Source organism: Paroedura picta, chromosome 7, assembly GCF_049243985.1.
Source record: "Paroedura picta isolate Pp20150507F chromosome 7, Ppicta_v3.0, whole genome shotgun sequence".
NCBI lineage: Eukaryota > Metazoa > Chordata > Lepidosauria > Squamata > Gekkonidae > Paroedura > Paroedura picta.
The window spans coordinates 81,959,385-81,970,098 of record NC_135375.1 but is presented as its reverse complement, the minus strand read 5'-3'; positions in this window follow the sequence as shown (position 1 = coordinate 81,970,098).

Sequence of the window (10,714 nt, the reverse complement as noted above, 5' to 3'; positions counted from 1 at the left end):
TGGTGCTGACTCTTGTATGATTTTTCTGTTGCTGGGACCTACTGGCAGAGAAGCAAGGAAATCCTCTTCCATCACACTCTGAGAATATTTGTCAGTTTCCACAGATGTTCTTACTCCCTGCTTGACTTGAATTGCGTTTTAAGTAGCATTTGGTCTTGGGTGTTTGAAGTGAAGCAGTTTGAAACTGACAGGAAATTATTATAATGTCTGTGATGGGGGGAAAAAATAACCGGTCTTTTATTCTTGGCTTTCCTCTAACCTGTACCAGATTTCTTCTCCCAGATTTTCCATGGGCAGGAGTTCTGTTTTTTACCTGTAAGATATAAAGCTATTTCTCCCACCTGTGTCTAAAGTGGTACATTCTGTTCTAACCCATCCTGCCGCATACACAGAGCGGGCCATATTGCATCCATTATTCGTTGTCCTGAGTTTGGGCAGACGTGCGAGCTATCTGATTTCACTTAATTTATGAAAGGCATCCAGCATTGATTTGACTCCACTTTGTTGTTTGCTTCCAGGACAGGAACAAAATGTTAAGCCATTTAAAGGGAGCAAAGGTCTCACTGATATAATATTTAATAGTTATAGCAGCCAAAAAATAGCTTAAGAAGTGTTACTGAGAGCTTCAAAGTTGCCATGTCAATACATTCTTGGAAGACAGGCCTCTTGGAAAAGGTCCAAGTTCTTGCTTACGGTGTGTGCCTAGATTTCGGACTAACACTGAGAGCCTGGCTATTTTCACGTTAAAAAGACTGAGAATGGGTGCCAGCCTCCTTGTTGGTCCGAGGGATCCCCCAGCATTTCAGCTCCTCTCCAGACTGGAGATCAGTTTCCATCCAGGGGTAGTCAAACTGCGGCCCTCCAGAGGCCCATGGACTACAATTACCATCAGCCCCTGCCAGCAAATGCTCCTAAATATCCAGGAGTATTCCCACCTGAATCTGGCAACCCTGCCCCCTTCCAGTGGCAATCCTCAAAGGGAGACTGTGTTACTTGGTGCTGGGCTTTGGTAAAGGGATGCTTGAGAAGCTAGTTTCTATTCACAGGCAGACAGAATAAAGGAACATAATTTTTTGGCACAACAAAAACAAATATTTTTTGAGAGGCTTGCTTACAACAGCAAGAATTGTGGTTGTGCAGAAATGAACACAAAGGCATTCCCCAAAACAGACTCTTAGTTGTGTAAAGGTTTGTTGCGATAACAGCACACCAATGTTTGCAGAAAGCTGTTGTAGGCAACCCTTTATTCCGTACTGGAACAAGATTAAATCGGAGACTTCGATCAAGCAAGACATTTGGGAGTATAACATTGGTATTGCATGTACATTGAACATATTATATGTTGCATTTTTTTAAATTGTTAAAATGGCTAATAAAGGTAAAGGTAAAGGTATCCCCTGTGCAAGCACCGAGTCATGTCTGACCCTTGGGGTGACGCCCTCTAGCGTTTTCATGGCAGACTCAATACGGGGTGGTTTGCCAGTGCCTTCCCCAGTCATGACCGCTTACCCCCCAGCAAGCTGGGTACTCATTTTACCGACCTCGGAAGGATGGAAGGCTGAGTCAACCTTGAGCCGGCTGCTGGGATTGAACTCCCAACCTCATGGGCTGACAGTTCCAGACAGCATATCGCTGCCTTACCACTCTGCGCCACAAGAGGCTCATTGAAAAAAATGGCTAATACTTACATTTTATTACGGATTGATTTATAGTAAAATAAAGAGTCAAGGAAGCATAACACTTCTGATAATTTTCCAGATTCAAAAACATTCTCAAAGTCCCGGTAGGAGACAATTACCTTTAAATCACACATCAACTTCAACACACAAAACCAGGCAGTTCTGAATAAATGTACCAGCAAAAAAAAAATCTGTTCCAGGCTATCAGACTCAGTATACAGTATAATCTTTATACAATACACATGATTAATATGTTGAATCAAATGTCAAAATGTCTTATCTCTATTTTAATGATAAATGAAGCAACCAAAACCGACTCTAAATTTGTGCTTTAAAGGCTATTTGAAGATGTATATAGCGTATAGGGCCCTTGTTTCAGAATATATAGTATTTGCTTCAGAGAGCTGCCTCTTCCTGTAAGCCATTTTGTGCATCTGTAAAGATTCTTATGGCAGGATTCACAAACCACCTTTGGAAGTTTCTTATGGCAGGATTCACACAACTTCTTTGGAAGTTTTTAAGCAGAGGCTAGATAGTTATTTGACAGAAATGCTGATTTTATGAACTTAGGCAGACTGAGTGGGTGGGCAAGAAGGGATGTGCCACTGTTTGTATCATGGCCCTTCCTTGCACACCCAGGGAATTGTTAACTGCCACTGAGGGATGGCAGGTGGATTTCCTGGAGGGCAAGAAATTGGGGTCACCGTGGGTGGGTAGGTAGTTGTGAGTTCCTGCATTGTGTGGAGGGGTTGGACTAGATGACCCTGGAGGTACTTTTCAACTCTATGATTCTATTCTACGTCTCTGGATGGCTGCCCCAGTGTCAAGTGGATGCTGATTGGCCTATCACAGTTTAATACTAAAGCCTGAACTATTCACACCACTGCAATGCAGTTCTGTGAAGTCCAGCTGTCTGGCCAAAAGAGCAGAGAAAAGCAGGTGATTAAGCCCAGCCCATTATTATAATAGAACCTAATACCTATGTGTAAGAGCCTCTTGAGGTGCAGAGTGGTAAGGCAGCAGACATGCAGTCTGAAAGCTCTGCACATGAGGCTGGGAGTTCGATCCCAGCAGCTGGCTCAAGGTTGACTCAGCCTTCCATCCTTCCAAGGTCGGTAAAATGAGTACCCAGCATGATGGGGGGGTAAATGGTAATGACTGGGGAAGGCACTGGCAAACCACCCCATGTTGCGTCTACCATGAAAACGCTAGAGGGCGTCACCCCAAGGGTCAGACATGACCCGGTGCTTGCACAGGGGATACCTTTACCTATGTGTGGCTTGAACTAGCGATCCCCAACCTGTGGACTGCGGACCACATGTGGTCCTTCGACTAATTGGAGGTGGGCCCCGAAGGACGCCTTCTCTCCCCCCCCCCGGCCCTTTACAACACACTTTGGGTGTCATTGTCTCCCATCACTCCCAGATGGGGCTATCTCGTTGCAGAGAAACAAGCTCAAGGTTCCCATTGATTTGTCATTGTCATGAGTTAAAATTTCTACGAAAATAAAATGTTCTTTATGTTCATTGTTGTGGCGTGTCTGTATCTTATTTTGAAGGGATGTTTAAACATTACCATAGCGATCAGAGAGCGTTAGGGCAGTGGTTGAGATTAGAGGAGTAAACTACCCCCCCCCACCGGGCCTCAGTAAAAGGCATTAAGTGGTCCCCAGTGAGTGGTCCCCAGTGATAAAAAGGTTGGGGACCACTGGCTTGAGCAACAAAGGTTAGACTAAACACAGTGGAGACCATCCATTTCCTAGCATGTTTTAATTGTGAACTTTGGAAGCATATGGGTCAGGTCTGCACAAGGAGGGAAAAGACATTTTAACACTTCCATCACTGCAAAATCCTACCCATTAAAGCCATCTCCTAGAAGGGGGTAACAAACTGACTGTCATTTTTTTCTTTCTAAGGCTAATGACAAGGGTGGGGATAGTTTTTTTAATAATAATTTTTTTTTAAGAATTTATATAGAAAAGAACAAGGGAAAATATCTTTTGATTACAGTATTACAATATCATCCGTCCCTCTACCCCCCAAAGACCCCATTTGCTTAAAGTTTCGTATTGCTGAATACTCTAGATGTCTGTTGCCTGTAAATATAAAAGCAAAGCCAGAACAAAAAAATCCCACTTTAACATCACATTTCCAGCACTGGGTGGGGATGGTTTTGATTAAAAAAAAAATTAAACAGGATCTGCTTTTAAAAGAAACTTGAAGATGCCTAAATGCTTTCTTGAATGGAAGGACACTATAGCACCTGGCAAAGTTATGCCTTGTAGTGTTTAATGAAATTGTATTTCTAAAGAAATGAATAATGGTCTCTATACTATTTTAAACCAAGAGGAAAGTGAGATATTCATATTTAAAAATGGTTTGTAGTACTGATGTTATGCTCTATGGAGGGTTCTGAAAACCACTGGGGAGAAATTATATAAGATTCTGAAGCCTACTGCTATTACATACTTCTGTGGTGGGGGTAAAATTAGATAAACCACCTGAAGTGGAGATGCATTTGGTGGAAGCAAAATTAGAGGTTCAAAAAAACATTCTAGAGTAAAAGATGTCCAAGAGTGCCACGGGGTCAGTACTCTCACCCATGCTTTTTAACATCTATATATGGCTTCTAGCACAGCTGATCCAGGGTTTTGGACTGGGTTGTCATCAATATGTGGTATGTGATAAACCCAGCTCTATCTCCTGATAGATGGCCTGCCAGATTCCTCCCTGGAAACATTTGCCAGTTGTTTGGAAGCTGTAACTGGATGACTCAGGAAGAGTCACCTGAAACTCAACCCCTCCAAGGTGGAGGTCCTGTGGCTGGGTAGAAAGATGACAGGACCAGGAAGATGGGGTACAGCTTACAGCTGTGCCTGAGGCCAGGAATCTGGGAGTGATCTTTGATGCCTTTTTATCTATGGAAGCTCAGGTCATGAGAGTTGCCTACCTGTCCTTGGTTCACCTGGCCATGGTGATCTATGCAGCAGTCACTTTCAGACTAGACGTCTGTAACTCACTCTACACTGGCCTTCCCTTGTCTCTGACCTGGAAATTACAGCTGATGCAAAATGCGGCTGCCGGAGTCCTCACAAAGTCATCTTGGATGGGAATCTGCTGGTTGTCCCCAGCTCCCCGGAGGCACACCTGGCCTTGACCAGGGCTAGGGCCTTCTCAGTCCTGGCCCCAGCCTGATGGAATGAGCTCCCAGAAGAGCTAAGGGCCCTGATGGAACTTTCAACATTTCACAGGTCCTGTAAAACAGAGCTCTTTCACTGGGCGTTTGGCTTGAGGCCAGGTCAGGAAGATTGGCTCCCTCCTCACACGGGCTTATGGAAAAGCTGTTGGCCTGGATACTCTCGGAGGCTGCCGCCTGGAGGGCCGACAGTTGTGCATGGGGGTGGGATAAGGAGTATCCTGTAAATCAGTGGTTCTCAACCTTGGGGCCCCTTCCCCGGGATCAACAGGTTGCCTGCCGCTGTGGTGGTGGTGGCAGGAAGCGGCAGGCGAAGGTGGCAGCTGGAAGCCAGCGGAGGTGGGCAGAGGTGGTGGAGCCATGGCAATGGCCACCTCAATTGTTGTGCACCTGTGTACGCATGCATACGCATGCACATGTTGCCGCCACAGGGTGATGGCGAAGGTAAGGTGGAGAACCGCTGCTGTAAATAGTGTTTTTTCAAGATCTGAGGATTTTTTAAAACTTGGCTGGGTATTGTTTTATGTGGGGGTTTAAATGGATGTAAACCGCCATGAGCCAGCTGTGCCAGGAGTGGTGGTTAATAAATATAACGAATAAATAAAAATGATTGACCATAAATGATAAAGGAAGCAAGGTGATGCCAGCCTGCTTGGGCTCCATTTCTTTGAGGAAATTAATAATGTCCAAGTGATTAGCAGAATTAACACATGCAATGAGGGAAGGGCAGTGTTCAGCCTAAAGAAATGAGTCTAAAGAATATTTCTCTGGCCTAGAATGAATCTAAGCTTTCACACCTTAACAACAGCTGCTAATTCTTGAAAAGCTCAAATCTGGGAAGTGGTGGGGGCCTAACCAGGAGGGAGGGGGGCCAGGCCAAACTCAACTTCTCAAATGGCAGAGCTAATACAGTTAAGAGATGGGCCCCATGTGATCAAGGCAGAGCTGAAAGGTAAAAGGGCATGGATCCAATAAAAATGCACCATTTCTCTAAGGTACACAGTTATTCCATGTCCCACAAAATGATCCATTTGTGTGATTTCCTAGAATGTAGTTTAAATGCTTATTGATATAATGCTTTATATCTTAATGTGGTGCATATGGGCGTTTTTTCATGCAGGGAGAAGCCTGTGTAACCTCATTGCTGCAGTGGTAACAGAGCATCCATGTAGTATGTATCCTTGCCCTAGTTCCTTGGAAGTTGTCATTTCTTACCCCACCTGCCAGTGCTATTGAGTTGAATATCATTGTAACAACCTTGATCTAATTCTCTGAATAGTAACCCCTCATTTAAAAAGGAAAAATCTTTAGCCCGAGGAGTCCCCAGCCTTTGAGCACCCTTGGAGCTCTCACACAGGACCATGGGTACAACTGTAAAATAGTTCCAATGGAGCGGTGGGATGGAAGATGTCAAAAGAAGTCAAAATAGATGAATAAAGAACTCCTAAAAGAGTTAAAATTTAAAAGGGACATGTACATGATGTGGAAAAAAAACTCACCAAGCAACATTTATTTTAAATAGCCAGGAAATGTAGGGAGAAGTTTTAAAAATTTAAGACCCAGAATGAGCACATGCTAGATAGGGAAATAAAAAATAACGAGGTTTTTTTTGGCTATGTCCATAGCAAAAGAGAAAAAGAAGAAGTAGTAGGTTCATTGTTTGGAGACAAGGATGTCATGATGATTGGAGATGGTGACCAGGCAGAAGTGCTTAAGACGTTCTTTCAGGACTCCAATCGGCATACACACTTCTCCTTTTTCAATTTTGGCCTCTCAGCAACCCTGAGAGATGGGTCACACCAAGGCCATGATTGACCCAAGACCAAGAGTGTACGTATACATATTATGGTTTACACCCAAACAGTACAAAAGGAATAAAATACCATATATACCTGCCAAAGCAGACCACTCAAGTACAAAAATATATGTATACAGAAATGTTAGATGTTGAGTAGAAAAACGTATGACAAAAATTTGAACTAAAATTGTCAAGAGCTAAACAAAAATGGCTTTTGGCCCGTTAGATAGTTCTTAGATAGTTGAATAAAATTTTCATGATGTCATTCCTCATAACTCTGCCAACTCCATGAATTCTATATACTGTCAGAAAAAAATTACCTACAAATTTAGTAATTTCTGGAAATTAATCAGGCAGTTTATTAACTATAACTGTGTTATTTATTTATTACATTTTCACACTGCCCTTCCCTAAGCCTCAGGACAGTTTACCTCATACAATAGTAAAAGATAATCATCAAAGATAATAAAAATAGTCAAATATAATGCAATTACAGTTAAATTATTTTAAAATTAAAACAAATTAAAAACATTCCTATTACAGGATCCCTCCGGGATAGGAGCATATTACCTACCTTGACAATGGTGGAAAGATTAAAGTGCTAGAACATGCGTGTAATGATGATGGTTGCGTGCTGTTGGTGTATTTACTAATGTGTAGGGAGGCCAGGTTTATTGGTGGACAACGGGCCTCAACTGTAGATGCAGCAGAACAACTCTGTCTCGCAGGCTCAGCAGAACTGTTTTAGGTTCTGCAGGGCTCTGCTCTCACCTGGGAGAGTGTCCCACCAGGCTGGAGCCAGGACCAAGGAAGTCCTGGCTCTGGTAGAGGCTAGCTTTACTTGTTTCTCTAAAATATAGATGAACTTAGCTCAGATCTCAGCATGGAAAGGGCAGTTCAGAAAAACATGCTTTACTGGGCCAGATTTACAAATGTATAATCATTTAGGGAAGGAGGTCTTTTTGTATCATCCAGCCAATACTACAGAGGATAGAACCAAGGTAAAAACTTTTTTTCTGACTGTCACTTTACAGAGTAAAAAAGTATGATGCAGGGGAAAGAATATATCTTAAACCCAGAATAAAACTTTGCTGATCTTAAACTTTGCTGTCACTGGATTGGAAGTTTGTTCTACACTTTATGGAACTAATGCAGCCATAGTACAAACATTCTTGTTTGCACTTGATGTTAGTCAAGTGCAACCATATCAAAATATTAAGATTTTTCTTTGTATTTATTCTGATGACTGAGAAACTGCTGCACTGTTGATTCTTGCTACAACATTTCGGCATCACCAAACGCCCTGGATCTCATGGTGCAGACTTACCTTGAAACAGCTTGTTCTTGTTGCAACAAGAATGATACAAATGCATAGTTCTTTCTGAACATCCGTTTTATTCTTTGATTCAGAAAACCTCATAGAATCATTTGGAAAGGGGTTTTTTTTGGGGGGGGGAGAAATATCTGTTTGTAGGTATATTTTCTTTGTTATTGTTTGCTGGGGAAATCAAAGCATTTCATTAATGAGATCTCAGTGATGAATACAGAATCATAGAGTTTGAAGGGGTCATACAGACCATCTAGACCAACCCCTTGCTCAATGCAGGATCAGCCTAAAGCATCCATGAAAAATATCTGGCCAGCCGTTGCTTAAAGACTATCAGTGAGGGGGAGCTCACCACCTTAGGCAGCCGATTCCACTGCTGAACTATTTTGACTGTGAAATATATCTTCATATCAGACTACAATTAGATTAATATTGCACTTCTTGGTGTAGTGGTTAGGAGCACAGACTTCTAATCTGAGCTGGGTTTGATTCTGCGCTCCCCCACATGCAGCCAGCTGGGTGACCTTGGGCTCGCCACAGCACTGATAAAGCTGTTCTGACCAGTCAGTAATATCAGGACTCTCTCAGGGTGTCTGTTGTGGGGAGAGGAAAGGGAAGGTGAGTGAAAGCTGGTTTGAGACTCCTTCTGGTAGAGAAAAGCAGCATATAAGAACTTTCTTCTTCTTCTTCTTCTTCTTCTTCTTCTTCTTCTTCTTCTTCTTCTTCTTCTTCTTCTTCTTCTTCTTCTTGCATTATTTATAAAGTATCTATCTGGATATTGTCCACATTTCATCTGTTGCCCTAAAGATTTCATGCTTGTCTCGTTTCTGGCATGTAAGATAAATTACTATTTTAATTTTCAAATAAACTTTCATTCAGAACTTAAACTCAGGAATAACATCTAAATCAGCATTATGAAATGTTAAATGTGGCATGCTACTATGTTGTCATAATATTCAACACTATATAAGATAGGAAAAGTCTTCCTTCTGCTGACCAGTGAAGGAACTGCAGCTTGAGGGAAATGGTAGAAAATAAAACTTTCATTATATAAATCCACAGTGACTCAGTATTTGGAATGCCACTTGGCTGCTTAGCTTGAAGTAGATGTCACAGATCTGGAAATGCAGCAGAAGAATATAGAACAATTAAATGACCAGTGAAACAGAGCAGTTTCCTTATCAGAAAAACAAAACAGAACTAAAGCACTGGGGATCTTTCCTACAATATACATAAAATCCCCAATAGAATTACCCCTAAAACACTGTAAAAAACAATATAACCAACACAGAACCAAGATGTACCAAAAAAACAGCTAAAAAGTCCCAACCTCTATCACCTCCAGGATGGACAGAGGGGTGCTGATCTTATTCTGCCGACAAGGTAACCCAGGAAGGGGGTCTTGATCTTCCTTAGCGTACCGGCCTCAACCATAATTTGGAGGATTTCTGGCAGTGAGGCCAGGCATTTTACAAGCCCTGCAGAACAGATTACATCACTAGTAGTGTCACCATCCTGCCATGCCCACCTTGCCACATCAATGAATGTGCTGTCAGCTGGACACCCCCCCACCAGATGTACTGTCTTAGGGATACCATGCTTCCATGTCATCTGAAATTATGCCAACCAGCCCAAAGTGAAAGGCAAATGCCACCCACTCCTCTCTTGTGTCAGTAGAAGGGATGACCAGTCCACTCCTCCTTCTATATCACTGGAAATGACAGGGAGAACTCATATGTTAATTGGGCAATTTCCATATTTAGTCACACCCCTTCACCATTATCACCCTAACCATAACCCATAACCCTAACACTAATCCTATTATACCCCTAAACTTAATATTAATCATAACACTAACCCTACTCCTACATGCAACTATATCTCTAACTCCTAACTCTAATCCCTTCTAAATCTAACCCAACCCCTACCTCTAACCATTTGTTGTTGTTATGTGCGAAGTCGTGTCCGACCCATCGCGACCCCATGGACAATGATCCTCCAGGCCTTCCTGTCCTCTACCATTCCCCGGAGTCCATTTAAGTTTGCACCTACTGCTTCAGTGACTCCATCCATCCACCTCATTCTCTGTCGTCCCCTTCTTCTTTTGCCCTCGATCTCTCCCAGCATTAGGCTCTTCTCCAGGGAGTCCTTCCTTCTCATGAGGTGGCCAAAATATTTGAGTTTCATCTTCAGGATCTGGCCTTCTAAAGAGCAGTCAGGGCTGATCTCCTCGAGGACTGACCGGTTTGTTCGCCTTGCAGTCCAAGGGACTCGCAAGAGTCTTCTCCAGCACCAGAGTTCAAAAGCCTCAATTCTTTGACGCTCGGCCTTCCTTATGGTCCAACTTTCGCAGCCATACATTGCAACTGGGAAGACCATAGCCTTGACTAAACGCACTTTTGTTGGCAGGGTGATATCTCTGCTTTTTAGGATGCTGTCTAGATTTGCCATAGCTTTCCTCCCCAGGAGCAAGCGTCTTTTAATTTCTTTGCTGCAGTCCCCATCTGCAGTGATCTTGGAACCCAGGAAAATAAAATCTGTCACTATCTCCATTTCTTCCCCTTCTATTTGCCAGGAATTGAGAGGGCCGGATGCCATGATCTTTGTTTTCTTGATGTTGAGTTTCAAGCCAACTTTTGCACTCTCCTCCTTCACCCGCATCAACAGGCTCTTTAGTTCCTCTTCACTTTCTGCCATTAGAGTGGTATCATCTGC